Source organism: Schistocerca americana, chromosome 11, assembly GCF_021461395.2.
Source record: "Schistocerca americana isolate TAMUIC-IGC-003095 chromosome 11, iqSchAmer2.1, whole genome shotgun sequence".
In the NCBI taxonomy this organism is placed as follows: Eukaryota; Metazoa; Arthropoda; class Insecta; order Orthoptera; family Acrididae; genus Schistocerca; species Schistocerca americana.
Window position 1 is genome coordinate 92374982 of NC_060129.1, and position 21154 is coordinate 92396135.

The window sequence follows — 21154 nt, forward strand, 5'->3', positions numbered from 1 at the left end:
TTTGACCTTAACATAAGAAACCTGTCTACCTGGTGCCATTAACCACAGGGGCCACCCTCGTGTGACTGAGGCTCCCCCTTACAGTGTCTGCTAATAGAGAAGCTGACTTATCTTTCCCCTTCCTATTTAGGTGCAGGGCATGCGTAGTGTGTCCTCACCTACCGGTAGTGTCAACAGGAACATCGCCCGTGTGAGGTTTTGGCGGTATCTGGAACATCCCGTTCCTCCACTACTTCAGATAGCAAGCCAAACTGATTTACTAACTAAATTTCGAAGTTTTTTCAACAGTTTCTCTTTTTGCTTCTACCTTTCCCGTCCCTGTTTCTTCCCTTAGCCTACATAATTCCAAGTCCTCATTTTCTAATTCAGTCTCAAGGGCACAAATTTTTGCCTCATTTTCAGCGACTTTTCTGTCCTTTCTACATAACGTACGTTGCCATGGAGAGCGTCTTATCTACCCAGTTTCCTCGCCGCTACATTCGCCCCAATAAACCATAACCTACACAGTCTTCACATCCCCGCCTTCAGATTTCTACAGCAAACATCGCATTTGGTAGACATGTTTTGACAGAAAAATTTACACAGAGGAAAAGGATAACTTGGCACAACAGCACTGATGTTACGTAACCTGTATTAATACGCAATGAAGCGTTAATGTAAAAAAACTTTTAAAAATCTCAAAAACTTTATAAAACTACCCTTGTAATTCTTTCTGGGCCACAACGTATTCTTCAAACTCCGTATTTCCTTTAACACCAGTGATCTTAGGGAACTTCACTGTCTTTGTCAGAATGTGTCCGTTCCAGAAACGCGATTTTCTTTTTAAATCCATCCCCATCAAATGAGGAAAAAGTTACCTTGCAGTGCATTACTGTGGGCAGTGTGCAGCCAAGTCCAGTTAAAATGTGAAATATGCACTAGATTGCACATGTTTTAATTTTCGTTCCTGCATTCCTTTATTAAACGCTAGCAAGTTTTAAGTCGTTCCAGGTATGTCTCTCGACATAACCTACATACTTTGCAGTACGATATGAAGTCTCCATAGGAATCGTTCAGTTTCACTGAAAACCGTTGCAGCTGAAAACGGAAGATGCGTGTGACTTCAGCAATTGTACTATGCTTTCTTCCACTTTCGCCATGTGCCAAAGGCCTGCAAATTTAGCACAAAGTGCTTTTTGATGTACAAAACAAGGAATCTCGTCTGTCGACATTCGTGATTTTATCCTGTTTCATTGTCAATCAAATCTTTAAACTCTTTCTGCATATTCCAGAATCAGAATCAAGAACAGTTCTCCACATGAGTAACCTAGAGGCAGATATCCTCCGATTTGTGAGGCAACTTAAATCACTTAATAACAGCAAGTCTTCCGGTCCGTACTGTACACCAATTACGTTTCCTTGAGAGTATTCTGATGCAACAGCTCCATGCATAACAACCTCATACAACCGTCCGCTGGACGAAAGATCCGTATGAAAAGATTGGAAAGCTGCACAGGTTACACCAATATTCAACAACGGTGGAAGGAGTAATCCAGTAAATTACAGGTCCATATTATTAACTTCGATATCCAGTAGGATTTTGGAACATATATTGCGTGTGAGGACTATTAATTACCTCGAAGAAAACGGTCTGTTGACACACAGTAAAGACGGATTCAGAAAACATCATTCTTGTGAAGCGCGAAGTGTTGAGTGCTATCGACAAGGATTTCGAAAAGGCCTTTGACACTGTACCACACGAGGGGCTTCTACTGAAATTGGGTGCTTATGGAATATCATCTAAGTTAGCTAACTGGGTTCGTGATATCCTGTCAGAGAGGTCACAGTTCCTTATAACTGACAGTCATCGAGTGAAACAGAAGTGATTTCTGGCGTTCCCCAACGTAGTGTTATAGGCCCACTGCTGTTCCTTATCTATATAAATGATTTCGTAACAATCTGAGGAACAATCTGAGATCAAAAAATGCAAAACGATTTAGAAAATATATCTGTATATTTTGGAAAGTGGCAATTGATCCTAGATAATGAAGTCCTCCATATGAGTGCTAAAAGGAATCTGTTAAACTTCGGTTACACGATAAATCACTAAATCTAAAGCCCGCAGATTCAACTAAAACCATAGGAATTATAATTACGAGCCACTTAGATTGGGGGTTGGGGTTGGGTTGGGTTGTTTGGGGGAAAGAGACCAAACAGCGAGGTCATCAGTATCATTGGATTAGGGAAGGATGGGGCAGGAAGTCGGCCGTGCCCTTTCAAAGGAACCATCCCAGCATTTGCCTGGAGCGATTTAGGGAAATCACGTAAAACCTAAATCAGAATGGGCAGACGCGACTTAAATTGGGAAGAACACATAATGTTGAGGTGGAGGCAACCCAACGACTGCGATTCATTAGCAGAATATTTAGAAAATGTAACAGATCTTCTAAAGAGACTGCCTACGTTACGCTTGTATGCCCTCTTTTGGAGTACCGCTGTATAGTGTGGGATCCTCACCATATAGGGTTAACGGAGTACATTGAGAAAGTTCAAAGAAGAGCTGCACGTTCTGTATTACCCCGAAATAGGGGAAACAGTGTTACTGACATGATACATTATTTGGGGTGGACATCAAAAAGACGTTTTTCATTGTGGCACAATCATCTCACGAAATTTCAATCACCAACTTTCTCCTTCGAATGCGAAAATATTTTGCTAACGCAGACATACTTAGGGAGAAACGATCGTCGTAATAAAATAAAGGAAACGGGAGCTATTAGAGAAAAGTATAGGCATTCGTTATTTCCTCGCACTGTTCGATATCGGAATAATCGAGAATTGTTGTGAAGGTCATTCGATGAACCCTCCGCCAGGCACTTAAGTGTGATCTGCAGAGCATCCATGTACATGTACATCTAATGTCGTTTCACAGTAGATATGCACTACCTGTAACGTATATGAATTGAGAAACCTCTTCGCTCTCTTCTGTCACTGCCACTCATTTTAAAGAATCGCGACGGTAGACCGCTCGACTGCCTCCTTCGTGCAAACAGCCACTGGCCCAGTGAACCTCCATCGTACCGAGATCACACAGCGAAGGGTAAACAGCGCTGACAGCGCGAGTCTGCCGAACTCGAGAGACTTGTGCCGGCCGGAAGACGCCGCACCGCGACGCCGGGTGAAGCGCCGCGCTCTTCCGGGCGCCTTCGAGAAGGACCGAGCGGAGCCGAGCGGCAGGCAGGCCGGGCCAGCGCCGCCCGTGGGCCAGACACGCTGCACGCGTGACTTGTGGCACGGCGCGGCCGGCCGTGATTATGAGCCCCTACCCAGCTGCGGCGAAGTCATTCAGTCAACTCCTGAGGCGTCACCGGTGGCCACAGGTAGGATGTAAGATGTAATACTTCACATATGTTCGTTTCATATATTCCAGGAAAAAGTTGTCCATTTTTACAAGTGACAAACAGCAAGCGTGTAAAACACAACGCATCAGAATAACACATATTAAAAGCATAATATTACCAAGGAATACAGCAGTATCAAGAACCATCAACTAGAGATAATCACAGAGAACACTGCAATATTTTGAGAAATGTCATTAGACCAGCTGATAGTATCAGCTGTGTGAGTAGTATGTACATATCTGAGAATAACATCAAATTACGCTGGTATATAACGAGGACAATGCCAGGCGAGCAGCGGAAATCTTGGGTTATCTGTTTACTGAAGGTCGTAGTGTGAGGACGTTACTAACGTTAACGGGATATGCAAAAGTTTAAATAATAAAGTCTTGTACGTCGAAGAAAGTTCAAACTCCTGCGCCTCACTCACTCAAATTGCTTGTAACACCATTTTTAACGTGGGCAACTAAAGGTAAAGCTGAAGGATCCAACTGTAAGGAAATGGAACCAGTAATTACACAATAAATAAGGGTGCATGTGCTTGAGATCATACATTATTTTGAACAGTATATATTTCTTTATCATGCACTACCGCTTTTGCGTCAGTCACCTAGCTCGTGAAATTTATTTTTTCCCGTGTGAAAGTAAATATTCAGTCATAAGGCTGTAAAAATAACATGTTGGTAATATCTAAATCAACTTCCACTTCCGTACTCCACAAACCCCTGCGAAGTGCGTGGTAGAGGGTTTTTCCTGCAGTAGCACATACTGGACCGTCTCCCCGGCCACTTCGCTCCTGTGCGCCCTGTAATTAGCGTGACCTCGTCTTTGCCGGCCCTACGAGAGCGACAGCCAGGCGTCCGTCTTGTATTCTCAGATTCTTCTCTTCATACAGTTTCTTGGAATGTTGTGAGTAGGTATTCATCTTGAGCTGATTTCTCTACATGAAATCTCAGTTTTTTTAAATCTCATCTTTGATTTAAGAACAAAAATTTGAAAAGATTCAACCTTGAACAAACACGGTTTCTTCTCTTTTTACCGATACGTATTTCAGCCATATTTCATTATCACCAGCGGGTTTCCTTTATTCTTCTGCAGAGTAAAGAGTAAAATGGGATACGCATATTTTTGGGAACGTGTTATTTTTGCTCAGAACGTAATAACAGACATGTATACCATAGTAGCACATGCCGTTGTTCATGTCGCTGCACGTCATCTGCAATACCGAGATACCAGCCAAACTGGAAATAGCAGACAGGGACATCAGCAACAGCTTGTGCCATTAACGCATACAAACTTCTTAGAATGTTCCGAATGCAAATGTAAAATTCTAAAATTATAAGTTTCCCCGTGTAACAATATATTCTTTCTAGACTCAGATTTTCTCTCTACAGCGGAGTGTGCGCTGATATAAAACTTCCTGGCACATTAAAACTCGAACTCGCGACCTTTGCCTTTCGCGGGCAAGTGCTCCACCAACTGAGCTACCAAAGGACGACTCGCGCCCCGTCCTCACAGCTGTAATTCCGCCAGTACCTCGTCTCCTACCTTCCGAACTTCACAGAAGCTCTCCTGCGAACCTTGCAGAACTAGCACTCCTGGAAGAAAGAATATTGCTGAGACATGGCTTACCTACAGCCGGGGGGATGTTTCTAGAATGAAATTTTCACTCTACAGCCGAGTGTGCGCTGATATGAAACTTCCTGGCATAGTAAAACTGTGTGCCGGACCGAGACTCGAACTCGGGACTTTTGCCTTTCACGGGCAAGTGCTCTATCAACTTTTTTTTTCTTTTTTTTATGAAGAGGAAAAGAAAACTTTTCGCATCCACCCACGCGCGAACCCATGACCTTCCGTATCCTATTCCCGCGCGCTAACTACTTTTTTTTATGTCTTTTATGAAGGACACAGGGCGTGGTACACGCCGCACTAGCAGTGGGGTCTCTTCACGGCACTGCCGTTGCGTCGAGGCCCAAACCCCTCCCACCCCGTTTTCCCTGTCCCCAGTTGGGTCATAGCACTAAGTGTGCAGAAATCTTAACACAAAATTCCGATTCTCCGATGTAAGAAACACAAAGAAACCTCTTCTCTTAGTAGAAACTGATCACTGACAAAAACTTAACAATTCTTATTGAATCACACAAATACTTTGGAAGTCGAATACGAGTAATTCTGAAAATTTTGAAAAAACTCTTCGTGTAACATAGAAGTAAATAACAATAAGAACACAACTGACTTTTAATGTTCTTCTGTTCGTTCTCGTTCAAGGTGTTGTAGTGGTGCCACATATTTAACCGACACCCATTCTTTCAAAAATGATCTCCAGCATGTTGCCGTAGTGCTTCTTGTGGTTGCGATACGTGCTGATTTTTGCGTATTCACACTTCATGTAAACGCGGAATTCTATCTCGTTGTTCGACCCAAGTTTGTTGATGACATAACTAACATATTTTCCCAGTAACCAGCTTATGGCGTTCGTTTTTAATTTCGGAATGTATGTCATGTCAGGTCTCAGGAGGAGCGATTGCGTTATATATTCGGTCGAGGATCTGGCGAGAAAGGCGATTTGTTACCTTATCCAATTCCAGTTATTCACACTGCCGCCACAGGTGAATCTGTGGATGAGTGTATCCACCAGATTGCGTTTTCCACAAAGGTGTGTCTGGTTTAAAACGATCCCATATAGTGTCTCGTTGGTGCTGATGACATTGTTAACTGTTTTGTACTATGCGGAAATAGCGTCTGCAGATAGCCCGGCACAGTTGATGTTTCGCCATACAGCTTTCCAGTCGCAATTAGGGAATTTCTTTTCAATTTTGTTTCTGCCCTCATTTAACTTCCTTTCAAGTATGATGTCACGCGCTGTGATACATGTGTTGCTTCTGATTTCGTCACTAAGGTAACTTGCTTCGAGGAAAATGTTCCTCACATACTGCAGACGGGCATTAATCCTTCGCACATCAATCGTTGCTTGCAGACTATGGGGTGGCACAGCCTCAAAGAGCTTTGCGGTTATACATTGTGGAAATTCTCTGAGTACATGGAAAGTCCGTTTGAGGAACAGAGCAGACGCTTTCTTTCGAATGTCCACCAAACCGAGGCCCCCGTTTCTGACATCCAGTATAACGGTAGTCGCACCAACACTGAATATGTCTCCTCGCCATAAATAATTGGTAACAGTGGACATGATCCCTTTCGCTACTAGTTTGGGAACTGGAAATACCTGTGCAATGAAATACGCTTTAGACAAAATGCAGGAGTTCATGAATCTGACTTTTTGCACCTGGTCCACAGTTCGATGGATGTTCTCCATAACAGCACCATGAACTTTCCTCTTAGTTTCCGTCCAGTTAAAAGCAGCCATCCTCATCGGACATACCACTAAGGTTATTCCCAAAGTTTTATGTTTGTTGTCTTGATTTGCCCATGCCAGTCGGAGGTGATCTAGGCCCCGCAGATTCAATATTTTGTTTTCATTGGTTGTCGCTCCCGACGCTAGACAATACTTTTGGATTTCTTTTTCCAGTGTAACTGTCTCCTTATTCCTTATTACAACACCCACGTCATCAGCATAAGCTCGTATGACGGTTTTCCCAACACTCAATGTTATGCCTGTTAATCTTGCGTGGACACTGCGGAGAAAGGGCTCTACAGATAAGCTAAATAAAAACATAGATAAGGGACTGCCCTGTGGAACCCCTCGCCTTATCTGTATGGGTTTAGATGTCTGCCCATTGATTACTATTTTCACATTTATACCTGTTGCAATATTTCTTAGCATGTTGACAATCTGAGGGTGGAAAGCCATTCTTGACAGCGTCACAAAGAGGTATCTATGACTAACGCGGTCAAAGGCTTTGTTGAAATCTATAAAGATTAAAGCACATTTTATACTTGCCACTGACGTAATTGCAATGACGTCTCTGTATGCAGACAGACTTTCGAATATCGTTCTGGTTGGAGAACAAGACTCATGATGACTCAATATTTTGTCGGAAAAGGCATGGAGTCTTTTGTTGATAATATGCGAAATTATTTTGTAATCAGAATTTACTAGCGAAAGAGGTCGAAATTTGTTTAAGTTGGTTTTGCCTTTACTCTTAGGAATCAGTACTATTTTACTTTCCTTAAACTCTGCAGGGACCGCTTTTCCGGTCAGGACCTCGTTCGCCATGGAAGTGATCTTGTCCCCAATTATAGACCAGTAGCGGGCATAAAAATCCACAGGGAGGCCACCAAGTCCCGGAGATTTTTTGAGAGGTGAGTTACGCACTGCCTCATGCACTTCATCTTTAGTAATAGGTGACAGGATGTCAGCGTTTTCTGTTCCCGACAATTGTGGACCTAAAATAGTGGCAAAGTCCTCGAGAGCTGCATCGTCCACTGTGGTAGGGGCATATATGTTGTCATAGTACCTGTGGACTTGGTCCAGTAGTTCTTTCTGGAGTGTAAGCCTTGTACCTGTATGCGTCTGGACTTCAGCAATAAAAGTTTGACGTCTCTTTTTAGCATGCCGCACCAAGTGATACAGAGAAGCAGTTTCATCAGCTTCTACTGATGTGGCTTTCGATTTAATTTTTAGTCCCTCCATCTGTTGCTGTTTAATGCTTAATAACTTGTCTTTTATTTTTTGATATCATTCAGACGAATTACGTCATCATGTGCCTCTTCATATAAGTCTCTTAAAACTTTATAATAAAACTCCATTGTATTCCTCAACTCCCTGCGCCTCGCTACACTATACTGCACGACAACTTTCAGCAGCCTTGGTTTAGCCCTCCTAGTCCACCAGTCAGTGACTGTTGGGTGCTTGTCTGCTGTGCGGAGGCACATAGTCCACGCTACTCTTATTTCCTGTTCCAGTTCTTCGTCAGTTAAAACAGATATATTCAAATTCCATTGCCCTCTGAATCGACGGGTTGGCTGTACACTTAAATTAAAGCAAGTTAAAAGTGTACTGTGATCGCTAAAATACACGGGAACTGTTTCAACGTTTAATAAAAAAAATTCCAAATTTGGTGGCACGTAAATTCTATATAGTCTGCTGCGGGAGTGGCTGGTTATATACGTGAACTCGACTGATGTCGGGTGCTGAAGTTCCTTACTAACTTTTTTAACTCTGGCGAGTAGTTGAAATTGAGTTGTTGATCTTTCTCGTTTAAAACACAGTTAATATGTCCACCCAATATAAGAGAACACGGATTTTTCCTCAATAAATAAATTAGTTCATCATAAAAAGCATCGCACCATCCAATTTATGGGAATTTCCTGGTGGGGCGTAAAGGTTAAGCACGGTCATATCGAAAATTTTTATGCCTATGGCTCTTCCTGATTCTAGTCGTTCGATTTCAGTCACCGGAATGCCTTCCCTTATAAGAACGGCTGTACCGATATGGCTTCCGTAGAAACACTAACAATTCCAAAAAAGTCTGGGATCCGAAATGCCGTCATCGCAACTTCTTGTAGCAACGCGATATCTGTCCCAGACTGGAACAAGAAATCTTCTGATTCTGCCAATTTGAAGGGTGACTGTATTTTATTAATGTTAATAGTAGTAATGCTATAAACTTGCATCACAGACATACCAGAAGAAGCTATTTGGGATGAGGATCGGAATGATTATAGCAGCAACGACCTTCTCTCCAAGTCACGATCTTTACAAGCTGTGTGCCCATTACATGCACTAACTTCACAGAAAAATTTTTGCTGCTTTGAAACAAAGTGCTTGAAAAGAAAATTATCCTGAAATCCCGACAATGCATCGCTATAAGTCACTGTGGTCTTTCTCTTTCTCCTCGTCAGTGTTGGCCCTGATGACTTCATATTTAATATTCTTTTTCTTGACGTCTTTCTTCTCTGGTGTGGCTTTCGCTTGATGACGCGTGACAGCAAGAACTGGTCTCGGTTGCAGCCTCCGACGGTGGCCGTCTTGCGCAACGGCGGTGGCTTGCGAGTCGTCAATATTCGTCTCCGGGGTGTTGTCGGTTGCGTTGTCTTGCTGGCGAGGCGGTGATGCTTGTTTATTTCCTCCTTCGGCGCGGTGTTGCGCTTCGGAGCCAGCAGGTTGTTTACTTGGTACTTCCGCGTACTGTTCGCACTGTATGGGCTGTGCACTCGAGGCGGTTATTGCAGCTGTGACCTCAGGCTCAGGGTCACATTCCTGTGAAAGGTCACTACGAGCTGCGTCACTATCTGTTCGTGGCGGTATAATTCCTTGTGCGGGAGTGGGAGCCACATCGACCTGCATTTCATCTCCTTTTACCACTTACAACAGGACTTGGCTTCGGCTTCCTGGCAACGGGTGTTTCACAGGAAGAGTCCTCATCAACCTTTTTTTCAGTGTCCTCTAGAGGACGCTTTTTAGTGGGAGTCTCGCTGTCACGGGTCGGAATTTCAGCAGTTAATGCAGGTTTTAAAGATGGAAAGTCATTAACATTAAGTGCAACATTTTCAGAGGTAGTAACAGGATCCACGACAGCCGCCGCATCTGTTGTATTACTGGCTGGCAACAAATCGTTGAATGTTAATTTCCGGCGTTGCGTAAGATTAGTTTTTAGCACAAAAACACGGCGCGGGCAGTCCTGACGGAGGTTACCTGACTCGTTACATACATGACATGTAGGGGTTTGCCCTGAGTAAATAACATGCGCCTTGTGCCCGTCAACAAAGATGTGGGAGGGAATGTTTGCCTTCACTTCCATCTCCACGGAGCGAATGCCGTTAAAGCACTGCAGCTTGAAATGCGAAGCCCACCTTTCGTTGACTATTTGCCTGACAACCCCACACTTTGGAAGGACATCTTTAATTTTGGAGTTGTCTACTTCTATGGGAATATTCAAAACCTAACATTTGTAATTACAGACTCGGAATTCCTGAGTTTTACAGTACTTTTAGTACCATAACGGTGTATAAATTCCGTATCATAACCAAATTATTCCGGAAAGCGGTCTACACTCACGGAATCGTTAAACTTAAAAATGCAGTATTCATTAGTCTAGCTGCATGGTATGAACAGATTCAAGATGAATTCCAAATAACTCGGTAATCCAGTCGTGTATTTCAAGTGCAGAGGGCTGTACTGGACGGGTGAACTTGTCGAAGGTGAAAATCACAGTGTCTTTTCTCACGGAGTTTGCCATAGTGTTCTGCGGCGAAGAAATATCGGACAACGCCGAAATCCCAACAGCACTACGTAGAAAGACGACAGGAACGAAGACCAATAGCTCAATTTGTAACACTTAATTCACGTGCAAAAAGCCGATAAACAGTCACGAAACACGAAAACACTGGCGTAAACACTGAACATTCACGGAGCAAACTTGGGGAGCGTGCGATCGCGGCGACAGCTAGAGCCAGACTGCTGGCCACGCGAACTGAGCTACCCAAGCACGACTCACGCCCCGTCGTCACAGCTATAATTCCGCCAGTACCTCATCTGCTACCTTCCAAACTTCACAGAAGCTCTCCTGCGAACCTTGCAGAAACTAGCACTCCTAACTGAAAGGATACTGCGGAGACATGGCTTAGCCACAGCCTGGGGGATGTTTCCACAGCGAAATTTTCACTTTATAGCGGAGTGTGTGCTGATATGAAACTTGCTGGCAGATTAAAACTGTGTGACGGACTGAGACTAGAACTCGGGACCTTCGCATTTCGCGAGCAAGCACTCTACTAACTGAGCTACCGAAACACGACTCAACGAGGTACTGGGGGAATTAAAGCTGTGAGGACTGCGCGTGAGTCGTGCTTGGGTAGTCCGCGAAAGGCGAAGGTGCCGAGCTCGAGTCTCGGTCCGGCACACAGTTTTAATCTGCCAGGAAATTTCATATCAGTGCACGCTCCTCTGTAAAGTGAAAATTTCGTCTAGAAACATCCCCCAAGTTGTGGCTAAGCCATGTCTCCGCAATATCCTTTCTTCCAGGAGTGCTAGTTTCTGCAATGTTGGCAGGAGAGCTTCTGTGAAGTTTGGAAGGTAGCAGACGAGGTACTGGCGGAATTAAAGCTGTGACGTCGGGGCGTGAGTCGTGCTTGGGTAGCTCAGCTGGTAGAGCACTTGCTCGCATAAGGCGAAGGTGCCGAGCTCGAGTCTCGGTCCGGCACACAGTTTTAATCTGCCAGGAAATTTCATATCAGCGCACGCTCCGCTGTAAAGTGAAAATTTCGCTTAGATACATCCCCCAGGTTGTGGCTAAGCCATGTCTCCGCAATATCCTTTCTTCCAGGAGTGCTAGTTTCTGTAAGGTTGGCAGGAGGGCTTCTGTGAAGTTTGGAAGGTAGCAGACGAGGTACTGGCGGAATTAAAGCTGTGACGACGAGGCGTGAGTCGTGCTTGGGTAGTCCGCGAAAGGCGAAGGTACCGAGCTCGAGTCTCGGTCCGGCACACAGTATTTATCTGCCAGGAAGTTTCATATCAGCGCACGCTACGCTGTAAAGTGAAAATTTCGTCTAGAAACATCCACCAGGCTGTGGCTAAGCCATGTCTCCGCAATATCCTTTCTTCCAGGAGTGCTAGTTTCTGCAAGGTTGGCAGGAGAGCTTCTGTGAAGTTTGGAAGGTAGCAGACAAGGTACTGGCGGAATTAAAGCTGTGACGACGGGGTGTGGGTAGTGCTTGGGTAGCCCGCGAAAGGCGAAGGTGCCGAGCTCGAGTCTCGGTCCGGCACACAGTTTTAATCTACCAGGAAATTTCATATCAGTGCACGCTCCTCTGTAAAGTGAGAATTTCGTCTAGAAACATCCCCCAGGTCATGGCTAAGCCATGTCTCCACAATATCCTTTCTTCCAGGAGTGCTAGTTTCTGCAATGTTGGCAGGAGAGCTTCTGTGAAGTTTGGAAGGTAGCAGACGAGGTACTGGCGGAATTAAAGCTGTGACGTCGGGGCGTGAGTCGTGCTTGGGTAGCTCATTTGGTAGAGCACTTGCCCGCGTAAGGCGAACGTGCCGAGCTCGAGTCTCGGTTCGGCACACAGTTTTAATCTGCCAGGAAATTTCATATCAGTGCACGCTCCTCTGTAAAGTGAAAATTTCGTCTAGAAACATCCTCCAGGTTGTGGCTAAGCCATGTCTCCGCAATATCCTTTCTTCCAGGAGTGCTAGTTTCTGCAATGTTGGCAGGAGAGCTTCTGTGAAGTTTGGAAGGTAGCAGACGAGGTACTGGCGGAATTAAAGCTGTGACGTCGGGGCGTGAGTCGCGCTTGGGTGGCTCAGCTGGTAGAGCACTTGCCCGCGTAAGGCGAAGGTGCCGAGCTCGAGTCTCGGTCCGGCACACAGTTTTAATCTGCCAGGAAATTTCATATCAGCGCACGCTCCGCTGTAAAGTGAAAATTTCGCTTAGATACATCCCCCAGGTTGTGGCTAAGCCATGTCTCCGCAATATCCTTTCTTCCAGGAGTGCTGGTTTCTGTAAGGTTGGCAGAAGAGCTTCTGTGAAGTTTGGAAGGTAGCAGACGAGGTACTGGCGGAATTAAAGCTGTGACGTCGGGGCGTGAGTCGTGCTTGGGTAGCTCAGCTGGTAGAGCACTTGCCCGCGTAAGGCGAAGGTGCCGAGCTCGAGTCTCGGTCCGGCACACAGTTTTAATCTGCCAGGAAATTTCATATCAGCGCACGCTCCGCTGTAAAGTGAAAATTTCGCTTAGATACATCCCCCAGGTTGTGGCTAAGCCATGTCTCCGCAATATCCTTTCTTCCCGGAGTGCTAGTTTCTGTAAGGTTGGCAGGAGAGCTTCTGTGAAGTTTGGAAGGTAGCAGACGAGGTACTGGCGGAATTAAAGCTGTGACGTCGGGGCGTGAGTCGTGCTTGGGTAGCTCAGCTGGTAGAGCACTTGCGCGCGTAAGGCGAAGGTGCCGAGCTCGAGTCTCGGTCCGGCACACAGTTTTAATCTGCCAGGAAATTTCATATCAGCGCACGCTCCGCTGTAAAGTGAAAATTTCGCTTAGATACATCCCCCAGGTTGTGGCTAAGCCATGTCTCCGCAATATCCTTTCTTCCAGGAGTGCTAGTGTCTGTAAGGTTGGCAGGAGAGCTTCTGTGAAGTTTGGAAGGTAGCAGACGAGGTACTGGCGGAATTAAAGCTGTGACGACGAGGCGTGAGTCGTGCTTGGGTAGTCCGCGAAAGGCCAAGGTACCGAGCTCGAGTCTCGGTCCGGCACACAGTATTAATCTGCCAGGAAGTTTCATATCAGCGCACGCTACGCTGTAAAGTGAAAATTTCGTCTAGAAACATCCACCAGGCTGTGGCTAAGCCATGTCTCCGCAATATCCTTTCTTCCAGGAGTGCTAGTTTCTGCAAGGTTGGCAGGAGAGCTTCTGTGAAGTTTGGAAGGTAGCAGACAAGGTACTGGCGGAATTAAAGCTGTGACGACGGGGTGTGGGTAGTGCTTGGGTAGCCCGCGAAAGGCGAAGGTGCCGAGCTCGAGTCTCGGTCCGGCACACAGTTTTAATCTACCAGGAAATTTCATATCAGTGCACGCTCCTCTGTAAAGTGAGAATTTCGTCTAGAAACATCCCCCAGGTCATGGCTAAGCCATGTCTCCACAATATCCTTTCTTCCAGGAGTGCTAGTTTCTGCAATGTTGGCAGGAGAGCTTCTGTGAAGTTTGGAAGGTAGCAGACGAGGTACTGGCGGAATTAAAGCTGTGACGTCGGGGCGTGAGTCGTGCTTGGGTAGCCCGCGAAAGGCGAAAGTCCTGAGTTCGAGTCTCAGTCCGGCACACATTTTTAATCTGCCAGGACGTTTGAATATAATCTTTGTTCGACAGAAAAATGAAGGGAACCTCTCATGACGGTAAAGCTTTGCCGAAACATGTATATGTGAAAAAGAAGAAACTGTGGTTCGTTGAAGGCTGGACGTTTTCAAATAACTTTTATTTATAGGTAGGCTTTAAGGGAAATATTTGCGACTGCCAGTACGGGTTTCTGTGTTGGCTTCTGTGTTTCGTACATCTACGTGTTTCTGTAAACCAACAGATTCCAAATATTACTCACTGGTATGGCAGGTGTAGGATAACTATTATCTGCTTATTTTTCAAGTGCACAGTTTTACGTTTACAAACAAGTAAAGGAAGTTTTCAGTCTTCACTGCAGTTTAACTCTCGATTGAGCGCGTCTATGCATATAATGCCCCACCCGCAAATGGCATTGTCTTGTCCAAATCTCTGCATAATAAATAAAAAAATTGCGTTGTTGTTATCAAATTGCTAGCTGTATCTATACCTTCATTATAGCTTCAGCTAGCTCAGTGGTAAGTTCTGTTTTCCAAGTGAGCAGCAGAAACGTAAAATAAACAACGCGTTTGCCGTCTTAGAATACAAGGTACACAACGCTCCCAGTCGTGTAAGTGGCGTTCCTTGCACTCTCATCTCGTTACCTTTCGTCCACAAGCGGGCCCTGCCACCCTGTACAGGCCACAACAAAGCTGGCCGACAACGAGGAGGCTGCGTGGCCCCTCGACGAGGATCCAGAGTTCGACACCGAATCAGGCCAGGAAATTGGCGATGACGCTGAGGAAGAAGAGGAACTGTTTGCCACACGACGTGACCGAGGTTCGGATCCCGAACTGGAACACAATTCAGACGATGACCGCAAACAGTCGCTCTCCGCTGTTTATATTTTTATTAGGAAAGAGAAAAATGAAAATGGAATCAATTATGCTCTAATGTAGTCATAAAGACAAAAAGAAAGAATATTGTAAAAATATTTCCTGGGTCAGAAAGCGTATCCAGAAAGGTCATAAGTGAAATGGACAGTACTTAGCCTGGAAACGACTGACAAAATGTTAAGTACACACTCTTCTGTACTCAGTCTAAGAAAGAAAGTGTACAGTATTCAAGAGAAAGGGATGCTAAAAACACTACAGAAGAAGAAATAAGGGCATTACTGGGATTGCTTTACCTCTTTGGGATTAGGCAAGCCAGCCACACTAATGTTGTCGAACTGTGGAAATCAGATGGCAGAAATATGGAGATTACGGGAGCTGTGATGAGCTATAGAAGACTGCTGTTCCTTTTACGTTGCATCCGTTTTGACGACAAAAGCTCAAGACAAGAAGGGAGAGCAACTGATAAACGTGTTGCAATAAGGCAGTTATTACAATGTCACAAATGGAGGGGTCTACATACTCGATCAAATGGGAAGAGCGTATTCCATAGCATGAGTCACAAGAAGATGGCCCTGGTCGTATCCTATTCTGTAATGGATATAGCTGGAATAAGAGCTCAAATCATTTTCGACGCAAATGAGGTAAATCCAGAAAAGGAGCATTTTCCTTGAAAGACTTAGCATTTTCCCTTGCGAGGCTTCAGGTAGTCAAAACAGATAAGGTTGCTGGACTTCCTGTCGACGTTGCAACTTTCCTAGAGAAATTCAAAGATCCGTGGGTTGAAACAATTGGGAAGCCTGCCACCAAGAAAAGAGGACGGCGTGTGACATGTGGACGAGAGAAGAAGGGAAAGCACCTCTACTACCTTAAGTTGCAGCTCAGACCGCAGCTTTCTTTAGCAAAAGGCATGGGAGAACAGCGCTTACATGTGAAAAGTTTCAAGCAGTTCTCGAAAATGCGTAAGACAGTTAACAATCCATATAGAAAGAAATTTGTGATAAATGACACTGTCCAGCTCGAAGGTTAAGATCTTGTCCAGATGTGATTAGGTACATGCGGTGCTTTTGCTTTGAGGTAGTACTTTTGGACGTGCTGATAGCTAGTAAAGGAATATTTTAGTGAAATGGTTTAAAGAATTTACTTCAAAGGCCCAATGAAATCTTTACAAGTTTTCTCCCAGAGCAACTTACGCTGTGCCTACGTGACAGAAGTTGCCTGTCTGTGGCAGTTCTGTCCAGTTGAAGCCGCTGACAAGAGACGCCTTGAGCCCTGTGCTGAGACTGCTAGTGGATTCACGCCATCGGTTTTACCCGGTAGCGTGTGTGGGATACAGGTCACGTGTGTGGACACTGGAGCACTCTGCAATGCAGAACACGGTTGCTTCTCTCTCTCGTGATCCAGACCTCGAGCAGAACAGACGTCTTTCTTGGGAGACGTTCCACGAACGGCCACCAACATCAGTTAATGTGAATCGCCTCCCCTTCTGTTGCCATCTTCAATTAGTAGTTTGGCCTCCTAGAATGGCCTAAACCTGGTAACTTCCGTCTCTGGGCGCGCTCCTTGCACAGTGTGCACTGAAATATATTCTCTTTATTTTAGCTATTTTCCGATACTGTCATTCGACGGCAGCCTCGGATACCCACTTATAAATCCTGACTTCGCGACCTCCTGTGCGTTGTCGTCGCGAGCAGAATCCAACATTTTCCCTCCTTCCCTGACCATGTTCACTTTGTTACAGACAACTACACCGTCTGTGCAGTGGCTGTTAACTATGTCTGCCAGATCATTAATGTCCGACATATGCAGCAGGAGCCCAGCAGCTCCCCCGCGACACGCCTGCCCGTGAGCAGGTTGACAACTGAAAACATGTATATAGAGGCATGTGGACACCCATAAGTCTAGTTTAACGAGGATGAGCAGACAGTTGGCCGTGAGGTCATGGAAGGAATCATCTGGGCATTTGCCTGAAGTAATTTAGGAAGATCACGAAGTAACGTAATCAGAACATCTGGTGGGAATTACACAGCCAGCATCATCCTGTATACAAGGTCATTAGTAGCGATTTCAAAAGCTCGTAAACTGTTTGTCAAACAAGGATACCTGATCCGTCTATTGTGACTTACGCTTGCTACTGTTTGCCCAAATCATTCCAAAGAAATGACAGGAACATCATTGTCATCCTCATAATCGTCATATCAGCCTTTTCCCGCATCATGTGGGGTCGGCGTTGTTTTGCTGGATCCTTCTCTTCCATAAATTCCTATCCAGTGCTTCTTCTCTGAGCCATCTTTTCTCCCGCAGGTCTCCTGCAACCTTGTCTTTCCACCTCAGTTTCGGTCTTCCTCTTCTCCTTGATTTTTCGATTTCTAGGTCTTCAACTCTTCTCCCCGCGTAATACTCCCCTCTTCTCTGCATGTGTAAATATCATCTCAAACTACTTTCTTGGATCTTCTTCCCTATGGGCTCCACTTTCACTGTTCCTCTGGTGTACACTTTCCTTAGTCTATCCTTTCGTGTCACCCCACTCATCCACCTTATCATTCTCATTTCAGCCACTTCCATCTTTTTCTCTTGGACTTTTGTAATTGGGCAAGTTTTTGCACTATACAGCATCGCAGGCCTCACCACAGACCTGTAAAACTTTCCTTTCATTCTGCAGCTAACTTTCTTATCACACAGTACTCAGCTCAGTTTTCTCCAGTTCATCCATAACTGTTTATCCTCTGCTGTATTTCGACCTCCAGTCCTCCATTACTTTTCATGTAAGAGCCTAGGTATTTAAATTTCTTGATCATCGGTTGTTCTCCTTGCAGGTTAATATATAGATTTTTCGCATCCTTTGTTGGTTTTTCCTCTTCCCGGCATAAATCCAAACTGTTCTTTACATACGTCGGTTTCTAGACGCACCCTCTTCTCAAATATCCTTTCCAAGATCTTCATTGTGTGGGACATCACTTTTATCACTCTATAATTGCCCTAATATAGAAGTATACTGCTTCTCCACACATGCGGCGTTCTTTCTCCTTTCCAGATCTTCTGCATTAGATCCCAGAGAATATCAGTACGCTGTTCTTCCATACTTCTCCATGCTTCTATTGGGATTTGGTCAGCTCCTAGGGCCTCCCATTTTTCATTTTCTTCATCGCATGTTGGACTTCTTTCCTACTTATACTTTGGGTCATTCTATCATTTATATCTCCTTACTCATACTTCTCTCATACATTTTCCTCATTCAATAGCCTTTGAAAGTACTCCCACCACCGATTCAGGATTTCCTCAAGGTCGTATAATACTACACCTGATTTATCCTTTATCGGCCTCACTGATGTTATGTCCTTGGTCGCCTTATCTCTTCCTTTAGCTATCCTTAGGAGTTGCCTGTCGTCCTGTCTTCTTTCCAGTTCTTCATACGCCTCTTCCAAGACAGGAACATGCATACCAAAATGCCGTGGCTTACATCATATCATTCCGAGAACGAGGTGCCGGAGAAAAGAAAATGTCAAAACTGAAGCTGTGAGTACAAGTCGTGAGTCATGTCTCCATAGAATAATTTTATTTGGAACTCTTCCAGATGATGTGTGCATACAAAAAAAGGAACTGTGAGTCCTTCTGGATGCAAAACGATTTTGTTGTTTCGTTATTTATTCCCCAATCTTGTTTCAGCGACAAATGTCGCCTTCATTAATGGGTCATGGGGTCTTTATATCTAAAACATGCAGAGAATAGCATAGTTATAAAACACTGTAAAACATTATTATATATGTACTGTTTGTTTTATAAATACTGTTTTCCGTGAGTACTTTCATAATACCTTATTTATTATACAGTACGGCATTGTTTTAAGATTGTTGCTGGTGTTTGGGGCATATTTTCTGTGTGCCTCTGTTGCCGTTTTTCGCGGCATAGGTTATGTCATCTGCAAATGTATGAGCGGCTATTACTAAACAAAAACAAAAACATTAACTTATGTATGTCAGCGTCATACAGTTGGGATTGCCGCAGTGTTGTGGATACAGTTTTGATGTGTACTCGGTTGTTACATAGTTTCTCGTGTACTTACGTTCGCGGCACGGCTTTAAGCTAATTTTACACACAGAAAAACGTAAGTTTCGCACTTCGTTCATAATCCAAAACATTACGCCATCTTGCCATTAGCATGTGTCGCGAGAAATCTATCGCATGTTACAAGGACGCTATAAAAATTGTAGCGGAAGTTCTGACGACTTCTGTTCTTCGTTTATGTCTTTTTGCGTGTGTGTGCATTCTGTTATGTGTAGATCACTTTCGATATTAGTAGAGGTGCAGTTTTTGTTCATTGGGTGTCTTGCGAAAGTTGAATGTGTGCTGTCACTTTTTAGGACTCTGTGTACTTCGTTCGGATATTTTTGATTGTTTCTTCTATGGGTTAGGTCTGATAGCAGTTACATGTGAGCTGGTATATTCCAGCATGCTGAATTTTTCTGAGATTCTTTTGTCTGGTCTTAGCCTTTTATGAACTATGTTGTTTGTTTAGAATGTTATTGGGATCCCTTGCTTCTTCAAGATGTTTCCAGTTCTATGTGATATTTTATTACTGTATGTCAGTGTGTACCATATGTTCCCGTTTCCTGGAGTGATGTGGTCTGCCGTGTTGTCTGTGTGTTTGGCCTGTGGGTTTTCAGATTCTTTGCTTGTGCTTTTGAGTGGGTGGCCACTATTTTTATGTTTCATATTTACCTTGCTGTTGAGCTTGTTTATGATATCTGTTTTGTAGTCATTTTCAACAGCAATTTGTTTGATTATAAATGGTTCAAATGGCTCTGAGCACTATGGGACCTAACTGCTGTGGTCATCAGTCCCCTAGAACTTAGATCTACGTAAACCTAACTAACCTAAGGACATCACACACATCCATGCCCGATGCAGGATTCGAACCTGCGACCGTATCAGTCGCGTGGTTCCAGACTGTAGCGCCTAGAACCGTTCGGCCACTCTGGCCGGCTGTGTTTGATTATATTTAGTTCCTGTGTGTACTCTTCAGCTTAAGACGTGTTCTGTTTATCCTGTGGAGTATATGTGCAAAGTTGGCATATTTACTGAATGTATGGTGGTTGGATGAGATAAGGGTAGCAGTGGTTGGGGATGTGGGTTTCCTGAAGATGGAAAAATAATGTTGGTGCTTGTTTCTTGTAACTGTAAGATTAAGGAAATTTGGATTCTTGTTTTTTTTTTTTTTCTCTTTCCTTTGTGAAGTGGGTCTGAGGTAGTACTGTGTTGATGTTACTGTGTAGCTCTTCAACTGTTTCGTGTTTTATCTATAAGACAATTATGTCATCCTCGTATCGGTACCAGTCAATTATTTTGTACTCATCTTGTTTTAGAAAGTTGTTGAATATTGTGTTCTCTATACGATCCAAGATTATGCCTACTAATTTCCCACTGAGGGGATATCCCATGGCTAGCCCCTCTTCTTGCAAACAGAAGTTGTTGCTGAAAGTGAAATAGTTTTGTTCAGTGATTAGACTAAGAATGGATGAGATTTCATTTATTTGTCTTTCTGGGAATTTCTTGTACTTTAGCTGTTGTTCTATAGTGTTTATAGTTTCTTCTGTGAGTGTGTGTGTGTACATGGATGTAATGTCAGAAGATACAAGTTTTGCTGTTGGGGGATGTTCTTAATTTTCTCTATTATGTCTTCTGGCGTTTTGAAGCTTCTGTTGTTTGTGTATGTGTATGTTTTCTCTAGGAATGTGTACATGTGTCTCTCTGAAGTCCACCGCTGGCCTGACTAGAGTGAGAAGTTTGTGGACCTTTGGGAGGCCTGTTAAGAGTGGAGCTGTAGGACTCCTTTTTATCATTCTTTTTGTCTGGTTCTGTGTGATTATGCGTGTGATGCTTTCTGTTAATGTCTTTGGGTTCCTTTGATATCTTTGTGTTGGATAATCACTTAGGTTGGTCATTTTATTCTATCCCAGAAGTTTTTCTGTTCATACCAACAACAACAGAAGAAAATTATTACATACAAAAAGCAATAGTGGAAGAGAAAAACGTAATAAATGGAGAAACAACACTTTCAACGACACAATCTTCACTGCTCTGAGAGAACTGACGCACGACACACGACAGAAAGCACACACTTGCAAAAGAACCACTCGCCCATCAGACAGAGACACATAAATGAGGAACGGAAGTCGTCAGAACTC